Source organism: Carassius auratus, unplaced genomic scaffold (genome assembly GCF_003368295.1).
Source record: "Carassius auratus strain Wakin unplaced genomic scaffold, ASM336829v1 scaf_tig00214392, whole genome shotgun sequence".
In the NCBI taxonomy this organism is placed as follows: Eukaryota; Metazoa; Chordata; class Actinopteri; order Cypriniformes; family Cyprinidae; genus Carassius; species Carassius auratus.
This window is the reverse complement of record NW_020527641.1, coordinates 22,794-50,131: the sequence shown is the minus strand read 5'-3', so window position 1 is coordinate 50,131 and position 27,338 is coordinate 22,794. Positions and strand designations below refer to the sequence as shown.

The following is a 27,338-nucleotide window of genomic DNA, read 5'->3' as shown; positions in this document are numbered from 1 at the left end:
AGCTGTTTTTGTCTTGTAATGGTGCTTTTTCCTTCCCAAAAAAAGTTAATTTGTTCTAAACTGTTCTTTCGAATTGTCTATTCATCAGAATAGAAGCCTGAAAAAAAGTATATATATAATTGTTTTCCCCAAAATATTAAGTAGCACAACTGACGTCAACATTGTTTAAAAAAAGAAAAAGAAAAAGCATGATAGACAGACCAACCGATAGATAGATAGATAGATAGATAGATAGATGAAACCTAACTTGTTTGTGGCCTTAAGATAAGGCTGCAGGTTCTTGCCATATTATTAGGCTAAAGGTCTTTTGGGATCTCCTAGTGCTGATGATCTGATGGCGGTATCAGAGCTTTTCTTCATCTGTCATCATGCCCGTCGCTTGATCTTAGCATCCATGGTGAAATGGGCAAAGGCAGGGGGGCTAGCGAGCGGTAGACTGAGTGACAGCAGTCTGATGTGAACATGACAGTAACGAACGTACCCACAGCGTTCACTCTGAAGGATCTCTGAACTGCTTCCCTGGATTCTGAAACCAGCATCCACATGCATCCAATAGCACACTGCGTCCTCTTCCAAAATCAATATGATGAAAAGACATCAAAAGAAATGTATTCTCTGCATGTTTCATGTCTGTAATACCTCCTTGCATACGCGGAAGTGGCTAATTAAGCCTTCCAGGTAATTGAATAGACGTATAAGGTGTAACATCTCATTCTTTTTTTGTTCTGCATACTTGATCTATGCGTGCTGACTCTAGCCTTTACCCGGCTAATACATCACAGTGACTGCGCTAACAGTCACATTTGTTGTGCAGTTACTTAATTCACCTCTATTACCTCTATGTTGTGTTTCCTTCTCACTTCTGTAGGGCCTTAACAACATTATCAGCTTGGATTTTGACTACAAGAAGGAGTTCATTTACTGGATTGACTCTAGCAGACCCAGCGGCCGGAGGATAAACAGAATTCGCCTTAATGGCAGTGACCTCAAGGTGTGCCTGGTTTCTCATTTCTCTTAATAATTATTATGGCTCACAAAGGACCGACAACAATTGTAATAGGTCTGAACTAACCGTTATATGCCATGTTAGCAACAGGGAAGCGATGAAGAGGTCTAAAGGTAACATCTGAATGTTAGACATCTGTAGTCATACAGCCATAAATATAAATGCTCATTTTAGCATTATTTCAGGGACTCGTTAAGGTCACATGGTTAACGCTTAGATGCACATCTTTGCCACGTACCTGCTGAGCAACACTTTTCCCCATCTCATTAGCTTCATTGCAGGGGCCAAGAGCCTCATTTGGCTTCATTACACAGTGTTGCCCCCTCCTGATTTATCACCCCTGCTCAGCACAAGCTAAAGCTATTTGAAATTCATTAGCATTCGTGGGTGTAATCTTCAGGATTTTGGAAATAGAGACCATGCAAGCTGATACAATGTTTAGATTGGGTAGGAGACCTTTCCCATCATTAGCTTGGGATATAATGATGCAGCTCCATTGCAGAAGAACAACTTAATTGATGATTTTATTAATTTATTATTTACTGACAATTAGAAGCAGTACATTCTTCTCCTAGTATGCTGGATAGACATGACAAAAACGGACTTACCCTACAAAAAATTTACCATTTAAGTACCAATATGTACACTTTAGGTACCAATATGAACTTTTAAGGTACTTAAATGCACCATTTCGGTGTAAATAAGGAATCATGGTGAAAGGGTATCTCTCCAGGAATAGCTTTCATACTTTTTTTTTACTGATCAAGATTTACTAACAGCTTCTACCCCAATTCCATAAGGCTGTTTAATGACACTGCTACATCTGACACTTAAATCTAAGATTTCTTCACACTACACACTAATTTGACTTAATTAGTCATCACATTTCAGATCGATTAGTATTAACACTTTTTCCCAACTTTTCCTATGTTCTAAATGTGTTCCCTAGTTAAATTACTAAGATGTGTGTAATATGACCAAAATTCTTTATTATTTTTTTTATTAAAGTCCTACTATACATTTATTTATTTATTTTTCTTAAATCACAATTAATTAAACTTGGAAGACGAAGAAGAAACTCACATCTGACTATTTGATACTTTTCATTTTAGACAGCCGATCGTATCCTTACAGATGAAAATAAAAATGTATCTTGCTAATAAAAAATCAAATTCCTAATTTTTTAAATTACTCCCACCATGAGTGCAACCATCAGACTTTTCACCTGCAGCATACAATCTATTTTACTAATACATTTTAAGAATAACTTACTCTTGCTCTGAACTAAACCAACCAATATTTGAACAATACAACCAAAATTTCAATCTGCTTATTGCCTTTGAATGATAAGATATGTGCAAGAGTCACTGCAGCACATAAGCATGTATTTATGGATAACTTGATGAATGTATGTATGTTGCCTGCAAGACTCTCCCCAAGTCTGATGTGCTGCATTCAATTGTTGAATAACAATTGTTTATTGCAAATCATTTATTGCAAACTCTTGGCAAGATGAATAGGGAATAGAGTTACAGATGTTTTTCAGTGCTGAAGGTGTAGCCTGAATATTCATTAACACATAATCAGCATTTTTTACAGATGCATTATTTTGCACAATTTATAAACGGAAGCAAGGAGCAAGTTACAAGACTGCCCCTAGCTACAAATGTTTGGATTCTGGGAGCAATGCACTATGGGTTTGATCACTGTAATGTAATGAGTAACTCCTGCACTGGAGCACGTTTGACATGATGCCTCAGGCAAAGCCTTTGTTGTGATTCAATAAGGGAATTTGTCTATTAATATATAATGGGCCAAAGCTGATATGCGATATGGCCTAATCAGTTTGCATGCTGAACCACTCCATAGAAGTGTCAGTTGTATATTTTTCCTCTGTTATGTGAATACTGAAATCTATGTTGGTAGGCATCATTTAGGACGCATGCCATAACTAAAACCTTTCAATAATGTCTAAAAGATGATTTTGAATATCATATACACATTTATAAATTGCAGCTATTCCGGGAATCATTCGTCATGTGATTTTGTGATGAGTTAGCCTTCATTTCCACACAAATCAGAGCTTGACTAGATCACTAGAATACCAGAGGCTCTTTCTTTCCCACTCAGAATATTAATGTTTCCCCTCATCCTCTCATCTGGAGGCACTTTCCTGATTGGGGAAATGTTCCTCAATCATTGACATTTCAGAGAATTTTTCAAGCTCAGTTTTGCTTAAATTACTTCTGAAGGGGCGGTCTTGACAGTTGGCATGGCTACATACGCCCTGTCAGATGATGATGATAGAAAAGATCTCAAAGCTTATCATGCCTTGAAGTGACAGGCTGTGTTGGGACAGCAAAGTTTGTGTTTTATCAGCATGCCATGCAGTGTTAGCTTCAGGGACTATACCAAACAGATATAATAACTAATTTAAAGGAATGATTTTGTAATTTTCTATTCACTTTTATTCTGAACCTGAATGACTTGCTTTCTTATGTTGAACACAAAAGGAGGATTTTGAAGAATGTTCTGGTCACTCTTTTCTATGCAATTACAGTGAATGAGGGATGAGTACCAGATCATTCTGATTCAAGAATGAATCATTTCACAAAATCAGGCAAATTACGTCATCCATTGTGAATGAATCATTCTTTTGATGCGCATCTTTTTAGAAAATCGCTATCCAGTTCATACAGGTCAAAATCATTTGTGATTGACCTGGCTCACTGACTTTAGAGGATTACATTTCAGCCTGTCCTCAAACAAAGCTGACTTCAGAGGACAAATACAGTTTGGTGCATTATATGGACTACTTTTATGGTGATTTGTTTTGAACCTTGAAAGCACAATGTCCTCTTTAATGAAATTGCAACAAAAAAAAAAAAGCAACAAGTCCTTGATTACACAATTTCAACTTTTCTGTTCTGCTGACAAAAGAAAACCAAACTGGTTTGGAACAATGTGAATATGAGTAAATAATGACAGAGTTTTCAATTTTGGGCTTAACTATTACTTTAATGACCTGTTCCCATTATCCTATTTGCTCATTAAAGTAGTATTGTGTGATAAGATTATAGTGACTGATCTGAATGCCACTTATTTGCTTTATTAGATTGTACACCGAACAGCTGTGCCAAGTGCGCTTGCCGTGGACTGGATTGGGAAGAACTTGTACTGGTGCGACGTGGAGAGAAAGACACTGGAAGTGTCCAAATCCAACGGTTTATACCCCACTGTCTTGGTGAGCTCTGGCCTGAAGAACCCAAATGACTTGGCTCTGGATGCTCAAACCGGGTACAAATACTTCCTTTTCAAATCTGTACAGTATCCTTTCTACTTCAGCACCATCAATCCAGGGAGACTTTATTTTGTCACAAGAAAAAGAACGAACGCATAGACCTTCAGAACAATGAGAATAGCTAATCTCTGCTTGAAACAACTGTGATGAGAGTTGATGAATGAGGGTCACTCTCTGTTCCTCAGGTATGTGTTCTGGATTGACTGTTGTGAAAATCCTCACGTCGGTCGCGTTGGCATGGACGGCCAAGGCCAGAGCGTTATTGTGAACAAAGAAATCTACAGCCCCTCAGCTCTGACCATTGACTACACAAACAAGAGAATCTACTGGGCTGATGACAATCACATCTTTTTTGCCAACATGGATGGTTCCCAGAGGCACCGGGGTACAAAATGAGTCGTAATTTTGTGTTGTTGTTTTTTTGTTTTCATGTATTGGATTAGTGGACCATAACAAGGCAGCAATTGGATAAAAGAAACCGCAATAAAGCCTTTCAACAGTATAATAACGCTAGGCCACAATCTTCTGTGTATATGTGTGTGGAACATGCCAAAAAAGTATAACATTAAAGATCTGTCATTGTACTTAAAGTACATTCACAAAAGTTAGACTAGAGTACAGTAAATTTGATAGTTGAAGGATAATGACTGAGTAAATCACTTATAAATACAGTAATGCAACTTTATGATGGTACATGGTATGATACTCTCTACCACAGTTCCTCACGACCACATCCAGGGTGTGATGGGGCTCACACTTTTCGAGGACTTCATTTATTGGACTGATGGGAAGTCCAAATCTCTCCGTCGAGCTCATAAGACCACCGGTGCTAATGCTGTCGAGCTCCTGAATTCATGGCAAGCCATTAAGTCTGTCATTGTCTACCACCCACTGCGCCAGCCTGAAGGTAGAGGCCGTTTTAGATAAATATTATATTGATTTTACACTTGGTGTGTCCAAAAATGAAAATGCTGTCATTATTTACTCACAGCTCTTGTCATTTATAGAAACTTAAATATTGAAAATGTTTATAAAATGTAAAGTATATAAACTAATCATAGTTATATTATATTTATTATATTATAAAAAAAATTGTTTTAGTAATTTCTTTTTCTTTTTTTAACAGTAAAATTATGAATTAAACTGTTTCTGATAAATATAAATTTAAAAAATAAATAATTTAAAATGTTATAAATGTCTTTACTGTCACTTAAAAATTAATGTTTCCTTGCTAATTTTTTTTGTTTATTTGTTTGTTTGTTTGATTGTTTTATGTTTTGAATGGGATGAAAATAGTCTGTATATATTATATTATATTATATTATATTATATTATATTATATTATATTATGGACACATTTGCTGTGCTTTTATTCTGTATAATTTCCCTTTTTTAGATTTTATACATTATGGCAAGAGCTGCATAAATATTCTACTACTAACTAATCACAAGCCATTTCTTCACCCTTTTTCCAGTCCCCAAACACCAGTGCCAAGTGGCCAATGGAGGCTGTAGCCACTTGTGCTTACTCTCTCCTGGTGGAGGTCACAAATGCTCCTGTCCGACTAACTTCTACTTGGCTGCCGATAACAAGACGTGCCTGTCCAACTGCACGGCCAGCCAGGTCTGTATGCCAAAATGATGATTCCATGTCATTAGTCGGAACTGAAATGATTGTTCCAGTTTGTGTTACCCATAACTGATTGACCTTTTTCGATTCGGTGGACTTGTTTTGCAGTTCCGCTGTGGAACGGATGAATGCATCCCATTCTGGTGGAAATGCGATACGGTAGATGACTGTGGTGATGGGTCTGATGAGCCTGCGGATTGTCGTGAGTGCTTAGCTTCCAGTGTTACCCAGCCTACACTGCCTGCACTGTTGTTTTTGTTTGGAACAGTTTGTAATTTTCATGCAGTTTCGTAACCAGGGGTTTTAAGATCAATTCAAAAAGTGCGTGGGGCACATTATAAATCTCATCAGCCTCTATGACTCGTTTTATAAGCCTAGTTGCTACGGTTACACTCATATGAGTCCGGCTTTAAAGTGAATCTTTCAAGAATGCCACCAGTATTGTGTTTTTGTCATACAGGTTCAATAGAAAGGCCTTGTGACAACTCTGATTATAAAAATTCTGTTTTTTGCCAGACAAATTTGCTCTTTGTTTGTTGTTCACTGTAAGCTGCTCAGAGCTCTAACTTGGGTCATGAATATTAATTGCATTATGTGGTTTTCTGATTTGCTGAAAGGCAAGACTAGAAGATGAGCACAAGCTGTGTTGGATTGCAGTTTATAGTTTGCACTTTCATTCAAAACAACTGCTTGGCAGAAGCTTCTGCTTGGTCTTAAAGTCAGCATGAAATGGAAGTTCTGTTTTTTTAATGCTTTTATTGATCTTATTGTGAACAAGTCATCCATTAATATACAGTATATTAAGTTATTTACATACTTTAATTTTTTTTTACGTTTAGTCAGGATGTCATGCCTAAAACTTTTGGTGAAATAACACATTTCGCTAGTGATATAATTCTCCAATCATGTTGTCCACATAAACCCGCCTCTTTCTTACAGTTGACTGCAAACTCATTTAGATTTAATGCATATTTTTTCCAAGGACTTTTTTATACACAAATTTGCTTCTAAATACATTTAACAGTTTTATGGTAATGCTTTAGTATAGTGACCAGTTCTCACTATTAATTAGTTGTTTATTATCATGCCTATTATTAACGTATTGGCTGTTTATTAGTACCATATTCTACATCTCTAATCCTACCCAATACCTAAACCTAATAGTTAACTAGCTAATTATTAATAAGCAGCAAATTAGGAGTTTATTGACGCAAAAAGTTGTAGGTATTTATTTGTTAATAGCAAGAATTGGACATTAAAATAAAGTGTGACCATTTGTGCACATCTATTTTTAATCGCAAATGCAAGTGAAGCACTTGCAACAACCGATGGACAAAACCAAGTCCTTACCCATTAACTTTTTTTTATTTTTTCATTTAAACATGCATCACAGTATGGAAGAAAAAAATTGTGATTACATTGCAGCTTTAAAGTCGTTGTTTTACACAGCCGACGACAGTATCACAATGCAGCGTAGCAAAACAAAAGGCAGTAGTTATACTCCTAACAAGTGGAGAAGGGCAAACTTTGTCATTTCTAAAAATGCCATTCTCACCAGTTACAATGGGCCCAGATAACCACATGCCAGTGCTGTTACAAACAGTATGAAGATGAACTAGTTCACAGCTTGACAGTAGACTGACCTTTAAGTCATGCAAAAGGAAGAACTTTCGCTCTTTCATTTTTGTTTCCCAGTGAGCTTGTTTTTAGATGCACTTTGTGGCTTAGTGATTCACTTGAGCAGTACAAACAGAAAATGACAGGCTGCCAATAGCTGCTGTTAATAGGTGGAACCTCTGTTGTTCGCTAAAGGGCAGGGGGCATTAAATATCGTAGAAGTGCTTTTAGAGAAATAATGGAACGTGGGTTGACTCGCCCATTTCAGGCAACCTCGCACCGCTCGGGTTTAAAAAACACACACCTATGTGCAAATTGCATTGAATCTTCCGGAGTTCACTGTTAATCATAATTTTTGCAGCGGAATTCAAATGCCAGCCTGGGCGTTTTCAGTGCGGCACTGGCCTTTGTGCCTTACCTCCCTTCATCTGCGATGGAGAGAATGATTGCGGGGACAACTCAGATGAGGCCAACTGTGGTGAGCAGAATAATACATATGAAAGCTGTTCTTAAATGCCACGTTCTTATCGACAGATCCGTTGCTTTTTCTCTCTGTGCAAGGCTATCGGGACTCCCTTGTAGAATTCAGTTCCTGTGAAGCATGTGGCGAGCACAACCGAGAAAAATCTGCCTGGAATTTTCATCAGCAACAAATCTTCTTTAGCACAGCTGTCTCTGAATGCTCAATTATACAGACTCTTGCCGCTATCAAATGATCGATATCCACTTTAGAAGTATTAAAAAAGACGACAGGGTGTTTTGTCATTTAACGATCGTAATTGGGATGTATCGGACCAACACCGATTTAAGATTCGAGACGTTTAGTGCTTTTAACACAAATAATATTGTTTCTGCAATCATCTCAGTTTTATTCTTATTGCATCCCGTCACTTCTGAAGCAACCAAATTCAACTGGAATATGGATGATGGTGTTGCATTGATCCAGCTTGATGGGGTATCTAACAGTTTTTCGCACTGTATCATCTCCCCCCATTTGCAGATACATACATCTGTCTGTCAGGCCAGTTCAAGTGCACCCGAAAGCAGAAGTGTATACCATTAAATCTTCGCTGCAACGGACAGGACGACTGTGGGGATGGCGAGGACGAGACAGACTGCCGTAAGCTACGCCATGACACTTTCTGCTCCCTCCATTAACCACTACAATAATGGGCCCCATTCTCATAAACTAAGGGGTGTTGTGACAGAATTGTTCGAACTCTGCCAAATTTGGCTTTTCCCCTGTGCATTTAATGATCCAGACTGACAGATCTCAAATGTGGCTTTTATCCCACAAAATGAGTTGGCTGGTTTGGGAGCTATAAGGATAGCCAGGTGCTTATTAGGTATTCTGAAAAAAAATGCCCTTTCCTGGAAAAGGTAGCAATAATTTTCATTATGAAATAAAATCAACTGGAGTGGAAATGTTTATAATCTTTTAGAAAGGACATTTTTGAATATTTTTCAAACTTGCTCTAAATTTCGACGCACAGTGTGCTACAGACAAATTTTGTTATATTTGGCATATACAAATATATAATGTATTATTCAGCGTAATTTTATACAGCTTGAGAGTCAATGAAAATCATGTTCTGTGATAAAAAAAAAAAAAAAAAAAAACTTGATTTTTCTTTCACATTTTCACAGATTTCACCTCAAGTGTGCATAACTTCACTTTGGAACTTTTGCCAGCTTGATTTCCAAAAGCACAAATTTGAATTTGTTTGGCGCTAAGGTCATTTGTGTAAAACTCAATATAAGCCATAAATATTTTAATACTATAAACATGGTTTACATGAGTTTTAGACTTTGTGAGGCTAATGTAATTTACTGTTTATTAATAAATTAATATTATTGAGTGTTTCTAGTGAAGCCTGAGACAGTAAAACACTAAAGTCAATGCATAAAGTACATCTTAAAAGTAGCAAAAGTATAAGACTTAGGCATTAAAAAAAAAAGTCCTAGGCATTTTAATTTGACCTTCATACAACATACAAAAAATAAATAAATCAAGATATTTTAATCATAGTAAATAAAATAACCTCTGCAACATAAAATTACTTATAGAAATGCTATATATCACTCCCCATCACCAGCCTTGACTACAACTTCTAGGCTGTAATTTCCTCTATTCTTGGATGGTAATTGCAGAAGACCTTGTCATATTGTAGTGAAAGAAATTGAAGATGTCACATATATTCTTCCTTTATTGAATCATATGCATGACCTTTACAAGTACCAAAAGTTTTGACTGTTTTTTTCCTTACAATAGCTTTTCACTGGCCTCGTAAATAACCTGCTATTTTCTGCCTTAATGTTCCAGCTGAGAGCACATGTTCTCCTGACCAGTTCCAGTGCAAGGCCACCATGCATTGCATCTCAAAGCTCTGGGTGTGTGACGAAGACCCAGACTGTGCTGATGGCTCTGACGAGGCCAATTGTGGTGAGTGAGCCGCAGTTATTATTCACAAATCAGAGCCTTGGTCAGCCACACGTGCAGACCCGTCTGAAGGTCTGATTGGGGCTAATGTCAATTCTGTATGCTCCCGCAGTCTTCTCTCTCTCTCTGATGGAGTGAAGCCAGCTTTAATCATGAACCACTCGGCTTTTATTAGCTGTGGCTTGTAACAATTCCCCTGGGCCTGTTTTGTTGCCTGAATGCCTGATTTAGTTTGACAGTGCCACATCAGCGGTGGCCTCACATATTGCATTCTTCCTCGACTCTGTGTTTCAGACATTTAAAGTGGCGATACACTGGCAAAACAATTTCTGAGGGTTCGCTAGGCATATTTTGCTTCAAGTATTTCTCTATATTTAACAAACAAGCTGTGTACCTCATTTTATTAGTACCAATCATTTGATCTATACTGAAAAATCGCAATATACAGTAGAGGTTCACCTACATGTCTCTATAAGCAGCTTCACTCTATGACAGAATCCTAATTGAATTGTAACCTCGTAAATGACAGATTTGGAACACTCTGCTCAGGCAGCAACTCCAGGCTGCATATAAATAATGTTCATCAAACAAAATACACAGGAGACTTCATTCACAGTTGATTTCAGCAGAGCTTCCCTTTAGCATGTAGCTAAAGCTAAATACGTGATGTTCTAATAAACACAAAATTCTAAGCAGTTTTTTTTTCTTAATTTAAAAAAATACAGAAGTTCTAAAGTTTGGGGGTGGTAAGATTTTTGGGCATTATGAAGGAAGTCCACATTTATTTGATTAATAAAAAAAAATAACATTAATCATTTTACAATATAAATTAACTGTTCTATTTTAATGTTTTAAAATGTATTCCTATGATGGCAAAGCTGAATTTATAGTAGGAATTTTCTAATTTGTATTATCTTTATTTATTATAAAAATAAAATGCTAAATGATTAAATGTAAATCATTACACATACAGTTTGTACTGTACACTTTTGCAAACCTACAAGTACATTTTGTAAAAAGGGTAAAGATAAAAGATGCTTTTGGAACATGCCTTAAATAGGCTGCCTACTGTTTGTGAGCAGCTCACTAAGTTTTGGATCGGAGCCATAGTCTTTTGAACCTCATTAATGATTCATCTGAAGATTCCCTTGACAAAGAGGTCTAACTCTCAAACATTAGACTTATTAAAGATCTATATTGCACACTGATGTTGTTGCTTTTTTACTCTCACATCATTGCAGAAAATCATTATTTATTTGCAGTGTGGACACAGCCACTAAGTGGATGTCTTAAAGGTAATCGTCCTCAATATATGATGTATATATAACACTGTGACATGGCTCATATCAGTCAACAAAAGAAATGAAATCAATAGCTTGGCTCTTGCAAGGGAAATATCACGCTGTCGGAATTTGATTAAGAAAATTGTTTTGATGGCATTGGCTGAACATATCTGATGTTGTTATCGGGGAAAATCCCCCAAATGAGTGACACATCAGTGGGACAGTACAGGGGTCACTTTGTAATTGAGCTGTGACAGGCTCCTCTGGTTTCTCCACTGATTTTCCAGATGTGATGCACTTTATCTACAACAGCCTGCAAGTAATTATAGATCTATATCTTGCCAATTTATGTGAAATGGTGTAATTAACTTAACAGGTGAGCTTTATTGATACTTCCCAGTTCACTTTTAGTCATATTGGGAATTACAATCATACGGAAATAAGTGGAAACTCGTGTACATGTTGTAAGATCAGTAGGCAAATTCTATCTTGACATGAAAATGCATTGTTTTATCTCAAAAGACTATATCGTTTGCACTGGCTGCTTTGTTGTATCATTCATTAGTGTTTGCCACACAGTTTTAATTATTGTAACTAAGAATCATCTCTCAAACAAAAAGCAGTATTTTTTTTTTTTTCCTCAGATGCCATTTTCTCTAGACGTTCCTTTTGGATTCTTTCTATCACTACATGCCTGCGCCACATTAGAGAACATTTAAACAAGGAGTTATTCTAGGATGCTCTTTTATTATTTCTCACTTATAAAAAACTGGCAAGTATTTGCAGTTTGCTTCTCTTAGCCTGTGTTCTTTTGTAACCAAAAATAACCAACGTTTTGGTCAGATGATGTGGTCCTTATGTCTGTTCATTAACAATTCGTCTGGGTTCTAACACCACAGAAAGTTTTTAGGTTATATAACATAAACACTACACTTACTTTGGAAAAAACGTTCATCGTAGACGTGTGCCCAGGTGACGATGTGTTTGATGTTACGTGTCAAGTGTTCTGGTTATTGAGGATGGGAGCTATCTGCAGCTCAGTCAGGTATCTCATCTTATGGTGCGTTAGCCTCTTGAGTGTGGGCATGTTTTGAACTTGGTGTCAGATCCAGAACCCTGAGGAAATGATGATTATGTGTCGAAATGCGGTAGCACTGCATTAATATTCATGCACTTTTGAAGCCATTTTCATCCGTGTGTTTGTTTGTGTCTGATGAAAAAGATGAAAAGACCTGCGGACCTCATGAATTTCGCTGTGAGAATAACAACTGCATCCCGGACCACTGGAGATGTGACAGCCAGAATGACTGTGGAGACAACTCCGATGAGGAGCATTGCAGTGAGTCGCTCTCATCTCTCTGAGCACAATAAAGCTTTTTCCACACTCGGGTTTGTACTAAATTGTTTTAACTGTCAAGAAACATTGTGTAGGATCTTCAGAGGCCAGTTTCTCAGACTATTTGAAGATATATATATTTTTTTAATGTTTGTTTACCATTTGTGTATTCACTTCTGATCTTGCCCACATTGCCCCAAAGAAAGATTAACTATTTATGTCTTTTATGCCATGTCATTTTTTTTTTTTTACTTGTATTCCAAACCCATATGTTTTTTTTCCATACGACTTTTTGTAGTTATCATAGCCTGTCAAACTTCAAATTGGAAAAAAACAAGAAGGGGGAAAAATGTTTTGAAACTAAAGAGGAGGTGATCTATGTAATTGCTCATTAAAAATGTATCTTTTAATTGGCTATTTATTGACAAAATGTTTAGAATTTATTTTATGTTAATTAACAAATCATGTATAAAAGTTTTGAATTGTGTTGATAGAATGATTTATAAATTTTAAGACTATCCATTTTTAAAAATAAGTTGATACTATTATCATATAATGGTATTTTGGCAAATAAAAATAGCCAATAATTTTGGAATAATTGCAGATCTCCTCCAGTTTCCAGCTGCAGTAATATTAAGCAAGACTACCATTTTTAACATTAATAATAATAATAAATTATTTTTAGCACTAAATTAGCATATTATAATGACTTCTGAAGGATCTTGTGGGACTGAACACTGAAGTAATATTAATAATTTAATATTTTATAAATAATAATTAAAACGAAATATTTACTAAATGGTGGTGCTGTTTTTACATATTTTTATCAAATAAATGCAGTCTTTGTCTTTGTGTTTTTTTTATAGTTTTTAAAATTATTGTTAAAAAATACAAGCATGTGGGTTTGACAGGAGCCAGAGTAAATAATGAGCATGTATAATGTCCAAAATGCCTTTACTTTAATGGCCCTTTTTCGTACATAATGTTGTTAAATCAACAACCAATTTCAAACAGTTTATATTAACAGATTTTTCTAACCACCCAACATGTTTTTCCAGCCATTAGAGCCTGTGGACTCTCTTCGAGAACAGCCCTTTTAGATATTCTAATTGCTGATTAGTCTGCAAATAGCTCCTTTTAAGTTCTTGGCAAACTTTCAAGAACCTTGGTAACAGATGGTACAATGCCAACTCATGTCCAAGTGTGAGGCCACTTTAGCAGTTTTGATTCTGCCTCAGTGCTGTCCTCTGCGCAGGTTTACTTCAGTGTTTTCAATGCATTTTCACAGGGCATGGTCAGGGTAGCTGTGCCGCTTTAGCTGTCTTATTCTGCTCTTTTCACTGCAGAGCCAGTGACCTGTAATCATAAGGATTTTGCCTGCACCAGTGGGGACTGTATCTCAGCACGCTTCCGTTGCGATGGTGACTATGACTGTGCTGATAATTCAGATGAGGTCAGTGAATGCTAGATGTCATTCAAGGACATCACAGCAGTTGTCTTTCTTTTCTCAGACATTGCCTTTGAGCTAATTATCTCAAAGCTGTTTAATCTTAGTTTTCATATACATTAGTCTTCATACTCGTATGGCTTCATCAGAAAGTCATGAAAGATAGTGGATATTTTTCAAATGTGATTTACAAAACTTGAAATTCTGTCCTGACTGCCTCCCAGAGTATTAAAGTGACAAGCCTGAAAATAATAAAAACGATGTATAACAAAGATGACAATGTAGTAAGTTTCCCCTTGGTTTGTGCATTTTCAGAAGGATTGCGAGACTCACTGTGCAGAGGATCAGTTTCAATGCCACAACAATCTCTGCATCTCCCGTAAATGGTTGTGCGATGGCCAGGAAGACTGTAAGACGGGGGAAGATGAGAGAAATTGCCTCGGAACAGGTAGCTTTATCAGATTTGGGGGTCTTTAGAGCTGAAGTGTATCATTTCTGCACCACTAACATTACCAAACATTCAGAACGTTCTTATTATTTCCCTAAACATTTCCTTTCAAACTCATATTCCAGCTCCAAACTCACGCCAATGCACCAATGCTTGAGATTCTCAAACATTTTGTCATAGCTGGTGAGAACCAAACATATTTGCACTTTTTTGTCTAATAAAACATATAAAACCATTTACACGACAATGTTTTCAGCCAAAAACTGGAAACTTTTTATGCATTTTGCCTGTTCGTTTACACAACAATGGTGTTTTGGGCACTTAAAACGCATATTTTTGAAAACGAAAAACCATTATTGGTTCCCTGTAAACACCCAATACAGGAATCAATCCAATCTTTGAATAAGGGTTTTTTTTGTTTGTTATTTTTTTATACATGTTTGGTATGTAGACATGCGCAGTATGTGTCGATTTTAAAGGCAAGCATGAACAATACATGGCACTGATGTTGCTGTTCAAGGGTTTGCTAAAGGTTCTTCAGCAAAGTGTGGATTTACTTCACCAATAGTACAGCCAACAGTGAAGATGCCTCATATACAACATATAATCATCACTTCCCTAAAGTACTGTTTACTAACAAGGTGACAGCGCCAACTATTGGCTGGCATATATAATACAGCGTTTTTAGCTGTTTTCGCAGGTATGTGTAAACACGAATCGTTTCGAAAACGTTGTGCATACGGAAAAACTTTTTCATTTTTTGGCTACATCGTTGTCGTATCAGCGTAGCCTTACTTATGGTTGTCTCTGCACATTAACCTGGGATGGAAGACAGTGTGTAAATAAAAATTTCAGCTTTAAATGTTTTATGATTACATTGTCTGATAAGTTAAAATGCTGTAGCTCACTTTTTATCTTTCAGAAATTTTGTGCATAATAAATACAAGTGCCTTAGTCAGCTAGTGTGTTAACTTCTTAGTTAAAGTTTAATTTAACCTAAAAACTTATTTAGATGCCTCAGTTTTTTATGTGCATTTTGCTTTTTGAACTAAGATGTGTCCCATTCCAATTCCAAAATCATATTTGTTTTTTTGCACATTAATCAGAATATCTGAATTTAGTTAAACAGTTTGTAACATTTTCTAATAGTATTTCTATTTTGAATATGAGCTCACTATTTGTTGCTATGAAATCTGGTGACGTTTACCCTACAGCTGCAATTAAAAAAAAAATGTAAGAAATTATGACTAACCTTTAACCAAATCAAATTTAAATGTTTAATACAGTGGCAATTCAACATCATGTTTGATATATTTTTAGACCTGGATAAATTGGTTTTGACAACCTTTTTCCTTGATGCACTGAAAATGTACATAGACATGCAAAAAAACACAGCTGACACATCTTGCCTCACCCTTCCTATACACATCTGTTGTGTATGTAAGGGTACATTTTTACCCGTCATCTGTTTTGCAGTGCTTCCTTCCTGCTCTCTAAATGAGTATGTGTGCGCCAGCGGAGGTTGCGTGTCTGCCAGCCTGAGGTGTGATGGACATGACAACTGTCTGGACAGTTCTGATGAGGTCAGTCCTCTAGCAAGACCTTCTCACCTTACATCAAGCGCTCCTCTTTCAGAAACTGAGCATAAGTTCAGTCGTGAAACAAAAACAAAGACATGTACAAGTAGATATATTGGAAAAAGATTTAAGATGGATACAACTGGCCACTATAAAACCTCTCTGAAAAATCAGATCACAGCAGATAAAAGTGGACAAACTGGTCAGTCAGTTCAAGATGAAAAATCAACAAGAAAAAACATTCAAAACCCATTTTGCTTCCATAATCTGAAGAATTTCTGATTGAAACATGAAAAAAAGAGGTAAGATTGAGCTTAAAAGGAAAAGTTGATCAGCAGCAGAGCAAGTTGTTAAATTTATATAATACCATAATAATATCCATGAATATTAAGAAAATAAATTATAATTTCATAGGTTCCCTACTTACCACCTTTAACTAGGTTGACAGGAATGGTCTGACAAACTGTCAAAAAAGTATTAATTTAATCAGATACAGTAATCAAAAGATGCAAAACTAAAAACATACTGTACATTACATAAATCACAAGTACAAGATATTCGTATTTGATGATATGTGCATCACACAAGCAATAACATGATTGAATTCACTGTGAGAGAAACATGCATCGTATTTGAAACATGACATTTTTTGAACATCTTGTGTACTGGACTCATGTTTGACTCCATGGAAACAGAGATTTTCTTACTTCACCAGTGCAGCAAAGTCTTCTTCTTGAAAGTTTTTTGGGCTTTCGTTGTTGTTCTCACACCAGATGGACTGTGTCAAGGAGTGCAGAGAAGATGAGTTTCTGTGCAAAAACCATGCTCACTGCATCCCTAAACGATGGCGCTGCGATGACGTGTTCGATTGTGTGGATCACAGCGATGAGGAGAACTGTGGTCATGGTATGAGGACTAACTACTAACCAGCAACTGTACTAAAAAACGTTAGGAATCTTTTATATTGATACATGACATTGGTACTATATTAGTGAATTAATAGAACTTTTCTGAGGCAGTTTTCATAGCTTCGACTATGTGTTCAATCAGGTTGTCTGTTTAATTCAGCAAAATATCTTTGTGTTGCAGTTTAAAACCAGTTTGATGTTGTTTATTCAGATGCTTTCTTCTGTCGCCCCGATGAGTTCATCTGCAACAACACTCTGTGTAAGCTGCATGTGTGGGTGTGCGATGGTGAGGACGACTGCGGCGACAACTCTGATGAAGACTCCAAGATGTGCGGTAGGATATTCATCTCTCCCAGTGGAACTGCATGACCTACTGTGGCACTTTTTGCTTGCTGAACTCTGATTCAGAACTGAAAGGCTTGTGTTGATGGAAAAAACTCTTTGAGTTTTCTGATGTTAAACTCCATTTTGTATGTTAGGGTCATTGGCTGAATTACAAATTAAATACATAATTTATACTAGTGGTTCCAGGTTCCAATAGAAGGGTACTTGTAAAAATAGTTCTAAAATATTTCTAAAGGATTATGTGACACTGGAGAGTGGAGTAACGATGCTAAAAATTCCTTTTAATAACAGAAATAAATCTGATTTTAAAATATATTAACATACAAAATAGTTATTTCATATTGCAATAATATTTTACAATATTAATGTTTTACAGTTTTTTTATTATTAATCAAATGGACCATTGGTCAGAGACATTAAAAACATTTAAAAATAATGTTCTTCAAACTTTTGACTATATATATATATATATAATTATATATATATATATATAAGCAGCCAATTGCATTACCAAACACATAAATCTGCACATACTGTATACAGTAACATTTTGTTTTAATTTCTATAGCCAAACTACCTTGTCCACCAGCAAGGCCATATCGCTGCAGAAATGACAGAGTGTGTCTACGGCTTGATCAAATCTGTAACAATGTGGATAACTGTGGGGACAACTCAGATGAAGATGAATGTGGTAGGCTCATTCACAAGTCTCTGATGATACCTTTATCCTCACCAGCACAATGGGAAATCCATCTTCTGTGCCTTATGTTTTTTTTTTAATTGACAAATAAAGGCTCTAGTCTAGATTTTAGTGATTTTATTGTTTTGCTAGCAGTTCCTGAGGTTGTTTGGATATGTAGTGCTCATTAATCTCTCGCATGTTAATTCAATTGAAGACTCTTTGGGTGGTGATGAATAAGGTGCCAGCTAAAGTTTGGATTGAAATGGATGTGTTTTTTCTTCTTTCCTATGGGTCCCAAATCAGAGCCTGTGTCATCTAGGCCCAAGCCCTGTGGGAAGGCTGAGTTTACCTGCAGTAATCGTAAATGTATCCCCGCACAACTGCAGTGCGACCTGTTTGATGACTGTGGAGATGGAGGATCAGATGAACAGGACTGCAAGGCTTGTATGTGTACTAAATTGCATGCAATACCAAATCTCTCCGATTAATCTGTTGCAAAACAAGCAATATTTTCAGATTAAAGGCATTCTTGGTGGTTTACATGGAAATGTGTTGTAGTACGTCTGAAATTGTTATCAAATTGTTATATCTTCCAGATGAGTTTTTTTTTTTTCTTTTCTTTTTCTTATACATAATTTATTTGTTGGCTATGACCAAGCATCAAAAGACAAAAAAAATCCCATCATGCACTGTGACAGTTGGCTGCAAGTATAAAGTATGTCACTTCAAAGCTCTCTCTCTCTCTCTCTTATTCCAGCTTCAAATGGAGACATATGTGGAAAGAGGATGAATCCATGTGGGGAGGATGCAGTGTGCAATCATACAAACACAAATGCAATTTGCCACTGCAAACCTGGCTTTCAGAGAAATCTCAGAAGCAGAAAGTGTGAAGGTACTGTCAGACTATCTTCCCTGATTCTGTTAGCGTTCAGAAAAAATGATTCGCTGCTTTATCTGAGGGGGGAATGTGGATTTAGACTTTCAATTTAAGGGTGAAATGTGCGATTTCTGCCATACCTGTGGCACCAAACAGAACTACAGTCTTTGTAGTGAAATCTTTGTAATGAATTTCTCTATTTTTGATATATCTAATGTATCAATGGGATATAGTAATTATGTTGTTTTAGACATACTTATGCCCTTTAGCACATAACAGTGTAACAGTGTATGTATGTAATTAAATAGATTGAGGATTTATTGTAATGCATTTATTAAATGAATGTATTTCGGTAACACTTTAGTATAGGGTCCATTTCACACTAATAACTAATTGCTTATTAGCAAGTCTATTATTAACATATTGGCTGTTTATTAGTGCTTATAAAGTACATATAATGCATGACATCCATAATCCTACCCAATACCCTCAACTTAACAACTACCTTATAAACTATTAATAAGCAGCAAATAAGGAGTTAATTGAGGCAAAAGTCATAGTTAATGGTTAGTTAATAGTGAGAATTGGACCCTAAAATAAAGTATGACCTGTATTTTCTTCTTTGTTTTAATACAATTATTACACATAACAACCATACACACAGCAGGATAAGCTACTTTATATGCTGTCAAAAGTAAATATGTCTTCTAAAAATCAATCCAGGGGAAATATCTCTGAAACTTGCCCAAACCAATGACCCAAGTGTGGCCTCGTTTGTCCAAACATGGTAGATTGGGGAATGTTTTGTACTTGTTTGAAAACAGTCATTATTTTGTCAGTTCTGCTTGCTAGTGGTGCACAAATTGTACACTTTTTGGTTCTGTCCTGTCAGTCATTTTATCATTTCAATGTTTTCCACACATTTTCTAAGATTCAAAATGCCTGTTCTTTACATCAAGTCTGTGTATAGTGGTCCACAGCTGGCTGGAAATAGCTAGAATTGTTCAAGGATCAGAATTTGTCAAGGATCAGTGTTTTCCTCTCTGTGTGGTCAGACCAAACCAGAGGCAAAAGTCAAGTTTAAGCTCCTGAAAATGCTTAACCTACTGAAATGTTTTTTGTTTTTTTTTCTGGGAATAAAGATCAATGAGATGCAGTGAGCAGACCACATCAGACGTTTTATTTTCAAGCACTCAGCATGTGTAAAAAAAGCAACATAGTGAGCATCACACAGTTTCCATTAAAAAAAAAAAAATCCTCGAAATCTGACTTTTGTTCTTCTCTTTTTTTTGTAGAAATCAATGAGTGTCTTAATATTGGCACTTGCTCTCACTATTGCACAAACACAAAAGGATCATACAAATGTACATGTGACAAAAACTATAAGGATATGAATGGTAGCTGCATAGCAAAAGGTAAGGATCTATATCTTCTATTGACTTGACCTTTAGCTTCACTCTGAGATTTTATTTTAGACTGTGAATGACTAAGTAGATCTTTTCATACATTACCTGAACACACAGGGCCTAAATATACATTTTAAGCCATTTCAAACATAAGTAGTAATTCTGTGGTACATTTATATTTCTGAATGTTTTAAGAACTATACAGTGTATTGTCTTTCTTTAAATTACTGACTTTGAATTAAAGATTACTGATGGATTAGAATGCATATTGCTGTGCTAGAATGATTTATTTGCATCTGTAATTGTCAAACTGTTGTCTTAAACCCTAAATGGAATTTAGCCACTTTTCATTTTTTTTGCATATTAATAACTCAACGGGCAGGACCAGAAGATCGAGTGCTCTACATAGCTAATGACACTGAAATCCGAAGTTTTGTGTATCCATTTAACCAGAGCCATGGACACAAAGTACATGCTCGCATTGAAGAAAATGCCCGCATCATTGGGATGGATGCTCTGTATCACCAACAAAAGTTTATCTGGGCTACTCAGTTTAATCCCGGTGGACTTTTTTACAAAGATATCCTAAACAGGAGTCAAACTAAAACAAATGTTGGCATTATAGTAAGTATTGTGGGTCTTGTGTGGAGTCCTTTATCATATTTTCTCAGGAATATTACCCCCCCCCCCACCTTCAAAGTTTATTTTAATCTTCCTTTTAATTAATTTATTAATTCTGTGCTGTATACTACGTTTAATAACAGCTGAATACTAAAAACATTCAATCTATGTTTGTGTATGTGTACTTTAATTTAAATTAGTCAGTGCAAACTCCATAATTTGTGTATTTTACTTCTATTTTATGAACAAAGAGATTTCAGACGAGTACATTATATGTTGATCTTCTCTTGATTTGTTTGTTTTCATTTAATATTTCAACAAAAGAATATTTATCTCCAAACTTTAATTACTACATTTTATCCCTAAATCCAAGAACGGTCTCTGAAGTTTTTACCACAGTTTTTAGGAATCATTTTCTCCTATACCTGTTATCCTGGAATCTTAAATAGTCCGTGATGTCTTGGCCCACATGGGAATCACTTTGTTATCTGGGTGACTTTTGCAGTGTCCAGACTTTCGCAGACCCAGAGATGTATCAGCTGACTGGGTGACTGGAAATATCTACTGGACAGACCACTCTAGGATGCACTGGTTCAGTTATTACACAGCTCACTGGACCAAGCTTAGATACTCTATTAATGTCGGTCAACTCAAGGGACCCAACTGCACCCGTCTGATAACTGACATTGCGGGAGAGCCTTACGCCATCACTGTCAATCCAGTCAAAGGGTAGGAGCGTGTTTCAAAATGTGAAAATACGAAATTGAAAATCTATTTTAATAGAAAAATATTTCAAATTCTGAATTTCTGAAATAATTTTTAAATAGAGTAAAAAATGTGCATTCTTAATGGCCACATCTGTATGTATTTTCCAAGTAAAGATTTGACCTGTTTCAGGATGATGTATTGGTCAGTAATAGGCGACCACTCACACATAGAGGAGAGTGCGATGGATGGATCCATGCGTAGAGTGCTACTGGACAAGAACCTTAGGAGACCCACAGGTATGTTTTTTGTGTTTTTCAGTGTGATGTGCATGATCTCTTTCCTTCCTCAGTCCTCAGCTGTTTTTTGTGAGTGTGATAAATGAAAGGTTGCTGTTGTTTTGGATCTTTCTAAAGAGATGAGGTCAAGGTCTGAATGCATTTGTGTAGAAGCTTGTTGGTCTCATATCCTGTTTCAGTATTTCACAACACTTTTCTCATTTCAGAGTTTTAGGGAATGTTTTAGATGCAATGCCTTTAGGTAAACCTGCAGGCGTGTTCCTCAGGGAAACACTAAGCACCGCTACATTTAACCATGGCCTCCTTTATAGGGGCCAATATTACGCCTCCAGTGCAGCTTTAGGAATCCATCATCTCTAGAAAAGGAACAAAAATGCTACATCCGAGTCTTTAATCAAGAGAGGAAATATAATGAGTCAAGCAGCACTAACTCCAAGAAATATGGGACAAACTTTTGCTGAGTTTATTTCAGGAAGAGCAAAAGGACACAGATCTGAAGCTTTTGTACTGAATATGTCCGCATTGAAGCAAGGGCTCCTTAAAGGTTATTTAACGATATAAAAAGTTCAATTTAGCACCACATTCACATAAACAGCAAGGTTCTGTTTATTCCAGTTTGATGCTATTTAAAAACATTTTGCAGTCCTAGTACAGTCTCACATGACCTAGATGAATGAAACTGCTCTGACAGGTCTAGAAACACGTTACAGATTTGGTTATTAATAACCTATTCTTTTTTCCTGAATTGGTTTATTGGTTCATTGCTTTTGTGTAATGCTTTAGTAATGTAAACCCTGCCAACATGGATGTGTCAGTGTTTAAATATGTGATGTTTCTTAACATTCTGTGCCAAGATCTTATTATGGAAATAACTCTCTTCCCGTCATTTATCTGTAGGGTTGGCGATTGATTACTTCAGCCAGCGTGTGTATTGGGCCGATGCCGAGCTCTCTGTCATTGGCAGTGTCCGTTTCGATGGCTCAGACCCATTGGTGGTAATCGATGGCAAGCAAGGTGAGAAGAGCAGTTAAAAGGGAATCTGATAGTATTGTGCTTTGTTCCTGTACTTTATCTAGTTTTTCCTGAAATCGTTAACCATTTAATTGTTGTAGAATATTCTGTTTGTCTAATGTCTTTGCCTCACTTCATGCCTGCACAGGAATATCACAACCATATAGAATAGACATTTTTGAGGATTACATTTATGGAACAGGACTGAAAAATGAAGTTTTCAGAATCCACAAATATGGCAAAAAAACAGTTGAACCTCTTGACTTGGCTATTGAAAAAACAACAAATGTGCTGATCTCTCATCGTTTCAAGCAGCGGGATGGTAAGAGAACACTATTTCTCTAAACGTTTTCTATTCAGTGCCTTTTTCTCTCTCTTATACAGCTTGGAGAATGAAGAAATGGTTCTTTTAGGGGTTATTTTTGTGGATCCTACGAGAATTTTTTTTTTTTTTTTTTTTTTTAGATTCAGGCTTGCTGCTTCTAGCGGATTTTTGAAAGAAAATTCTTTGTGAAGTGTTTTGAAGGTCAGAGTGATATCCTTTGACAGTTGCATAAAGAGTATATTGAGACTCTTACCGTGTCCTGTTCATATGTCTAAAATGAAAGCAGTAATCCAAGTTCAATTGACTGTGAATCACAAGTGTTGATGTATTTACAGCCACAGTTTCTCAAAAAAGTGTTATTTTTGTTTTTATTTTTATTTTTTTTACCTAAGGTGAAAGTATGGTTTCCTCATTAGTGTTCTGTGCATCTCACTGAGACAAATCACACTCTCTAAAAATGTTATGCCCATTAATTTGCCTCCCCATGCATTGCATTTGTGGCTTTCTGATATACTGTCTTCTCAGAAGCTGGCCTCGTCTGCTGTTGGTCTTGGTTGCTCTTTGTTATCTGGTTGTGATAATGGTCTCACAACCTCAAAAAGATCTTTCTTTTCTGGTGGGTTTGTTTTTGAGGGGCAGCTGAGCCAGTCCCCACTGACTCATTAAAGTCAGAGATCTAGCCTGGTGGAGAGACTTGTGCACTGCCAGCAAAAGCTAAAAGTTTAGGTTTGATGTCCTCAGCGAAACACAGAAAATTGATACAGATGTTCCCTCATACTGCTGGCATCTCTGAGCCAAAGCTTTCAAATCTGCAACTTTTGAGCCGCCAGATCGACAAGCTGTTTTAAGAAATTAAATAAATAAACTTTAAACATTTTAGATGGCACTCTCCATGAACAAGCTACCAAATAGGGCCTGAAACCTTTTTTCTTTTCTTTTTTTCTTGAAAATGATGAAAGATGTTCTAATATTATTTTGACCCTCAACCTCAATATTAAAGTGTGTATATATATATATACAGTCTTGTTCAAAATAATAGCAGTACAATGTGACTAACCAGAATAATCAAGGTTTTTAGTATATTTTTTATTGCTTCGTGGCAAACAAGTTACCAGTAGGTTCAGTAGATTGTCAGAAAACAAACAAGACCCAGCATTCATGATATGCATGCTCTTAAGGCTGTGCAATTGGGCAATTAGTTGAAAGGGGTGTGTTCAAAAAAATAGCAGTGTCTACCTTTGACTGTACAAACTCAAAACTATTTTGTACAAACATTTTTTTTTTCTGGGATTTAGCAATCCTGTGAATCACTAAACTAATATTTAGTTGTATGACCACAGTTTTTTAAAACTGCTTGACATCTGTGTGGCATGGAGTCAACCAACTTGTGGCATCTCTTAGCTGTTATTCCACTCCATGATTCTTTAACAACATTCCACAATTCATTCACATTTCTTGGTTTTGCTTCAGAAACAGCATTTTTGATATCACCCCACAAGTTCTCAATTGGATTAAGGTCTGGAGATTGGGCTGGCCACTCCATAACATTAATTTTGTTGGTTTGGAACCAAGACTTTGCCCGTTTACTAGTGTGTTTTGGGTCATTGTCTTGTTGAAACAACCATTTCAAGGGCATGTCCTCTTCAGCATAGGGCAACATGACCTCTTCAAGTATTTTAACATATGCAAACTGATCCATGATCCCTGGTATGCGATAAATAGGCCCAACACCATAGTAGGAGAAACATGCCCATATCATGATGCTTGCACCTCCATGCTTCACTGTCTTCACTGTGTACTGTGGCTTGAATTCAGAGTTTGGGGGTCGTCTCACAAACTGCCTGTGGCCCTTGGACCCAGAAAGAACAATTTTACTCTCATCAGTCCACAAAATGTTCCTCCATTTCTCTTTAGGCCAGTTGATGTGTTCTTTGGCAAATTGTAACCTCTTCTGCACATGCCTTTTTTTTAACAGAGGGACTTTGCGGGGGATTCTTGAAAATAGATTAGCTTCACACAGACGTCTTCTAACTGTCACAGTATTTACAGGTAACTCCAGACTGTCTTTGATCATCCTGGAGGTGATCATTGGCTGAGCCTTTGCCATTCTGGTTATTCTTCTATCCATTTTGATGGTTGTCTTCCGTTTTCTTCCACGTCTCTCTGGTTTTGCTCTCCATTTTAAGGCATTGGAGATCATTTTAGCTGAACAGCCTATCATTTTTTGCACCTCTTTATAGGTTTTCCCCTCTCTAATCAACTTTTTAATCAAAGTACGCTGTTCTTCTGAACAATGTCTTGAACGACCCATTTTCCTCAGCTTTCAAATGCATGTTCAACAAGTGTTGGCTTCATCCTTAAATAGGGGCCACCTGATTCACACCTGTTTCTTCACAAAATTGATGACCTCAGTGATTGAATGCCACACTGCTATTTTTTTGAACACACCCCTTTCAACTAATTAAACTAATTGCCCAATTGCACAGCCTTAAGAGCGTGCATATCATGAATGCTGGGTCTCATTTGTTTTCTGAGAATCTACTGAACCTACTGGTAACTTGTTTGCCACGTAGCAATAAAAAAATATACGAAAAACCTTGATTATTCTGGTTAGTCACATTGTACTGCTATTATTTTGAACAAGACTGTATATATATATATATATATATATATAATAATTTTATTTTTATTTATTTATTTATTTATTTTATTTTTGTTGGGATGGTTTTCAACAACTCTGCTAATAAAATTTAAAACCAAAAATACTTTTTTCCCCTATATATTTCTTTGAAATTTCCTAGCAATAACCCTTTTAAATAATTTTACAAATTAAATTGACAATATTTATGAAATTAAATAATTGTTTTTCATGATTTTTTTTTTTTTGCTATTATGGTAATTATTATTAATTCTAATTATTATTAATTATATACACACACACACATGTGTGTGTATATATATATATATATATATATATATATATATATATATATATATATATATATATATATATATATATATATATATATATATATATTAGTAGTTTATCTAAATATCGTTGTACATCCCAAGTTAAATTTTTGCTTTATCTGTTTTCAGTGGCCAATCCCTGTCTACGGATGACCTGCGATTTTATGTGTTTGCTCAATCCAACTGGGGCCAGCTGCACCTGTCCAGAGGGGAAGACCTTGGTCAATGGCTCTTGTATTGACCCCATTGTCTCAGGTCTGAGTCCTCACTTTATTGTAGGGCTGTTCACTTCTTTTCATGTTTTTGTGGGGGAAAGAACATGAAGATTCAATGAAGAAAAAAAAAATCTTATTTGTTTCAATATTGTAAAGGTGAGTTATGCCGACCTGCCTGTGAGAACGGAGGACGTTGCATGGCCAATGAAAAAGGAGACTGGCGCTGTTACTGCTGGCCGAATTTCTCTGGGGAACGTTGTGAAGTCAACCACTGTACAGATTACTGCTTAAACGGAGGCACATGCACCGGTTCACCTCTTGGTAAGAAACTCTCAAACAGCTTTGTATAGATTTCAAAACATGATTGAAATCTTTGACTCAGTCTTAATGATTAAGTATTTGAAATGGTCTTATATTCAGTACTTGTGAACAAATTACATGTATTCTACATGATTCTACGTGATGAGGTGAGGAGTTCTTCTAAATTAATATTTGAAAGACATCTGTTAACAAAACTGTGTGGCAGTGTGTGGGCTAGTAATAATGGTTCTACTCTAAAATTATTCAAGGCAGCATATGGACTCTTGGTTTGTATGCTAATGTGCGGTTGATCTGTTTTAATAAAGAATTCATTTGAAATTGAGCACTTTGTTCCCAAATGTAGAAACTTACAAAGGATTGCTGATGACAAAATCAGTTGAGTGTTTGTGTCTGCACCTCAATTAAAATTAGTCAAGAGTGTCATTTTACAGCTTCATTTATCATAATCAATCATCTGACTGATGAGGCATGTACGAAAGCAATTATTCTTAACATCAGAATCTTATGAAGTTTGATACATTTCATCATTTTCTCTGGTGATTGTTTATGGTCGAGTGGGGCGCAGTGT

General features: G+C 36.2%; 1 pseudogene; it reads left to right on the top strand.

Annotated features, from left to right (window-relative positions):
• The window catches only part of LOC113091943 (low-density lipoprotein receptor-related protein 1B-like), a 57,760-nt pseudogene that overhangs the window by 18,918 nt on the left and 11,504 nt on the right, over nt 1-27,338 (top strand).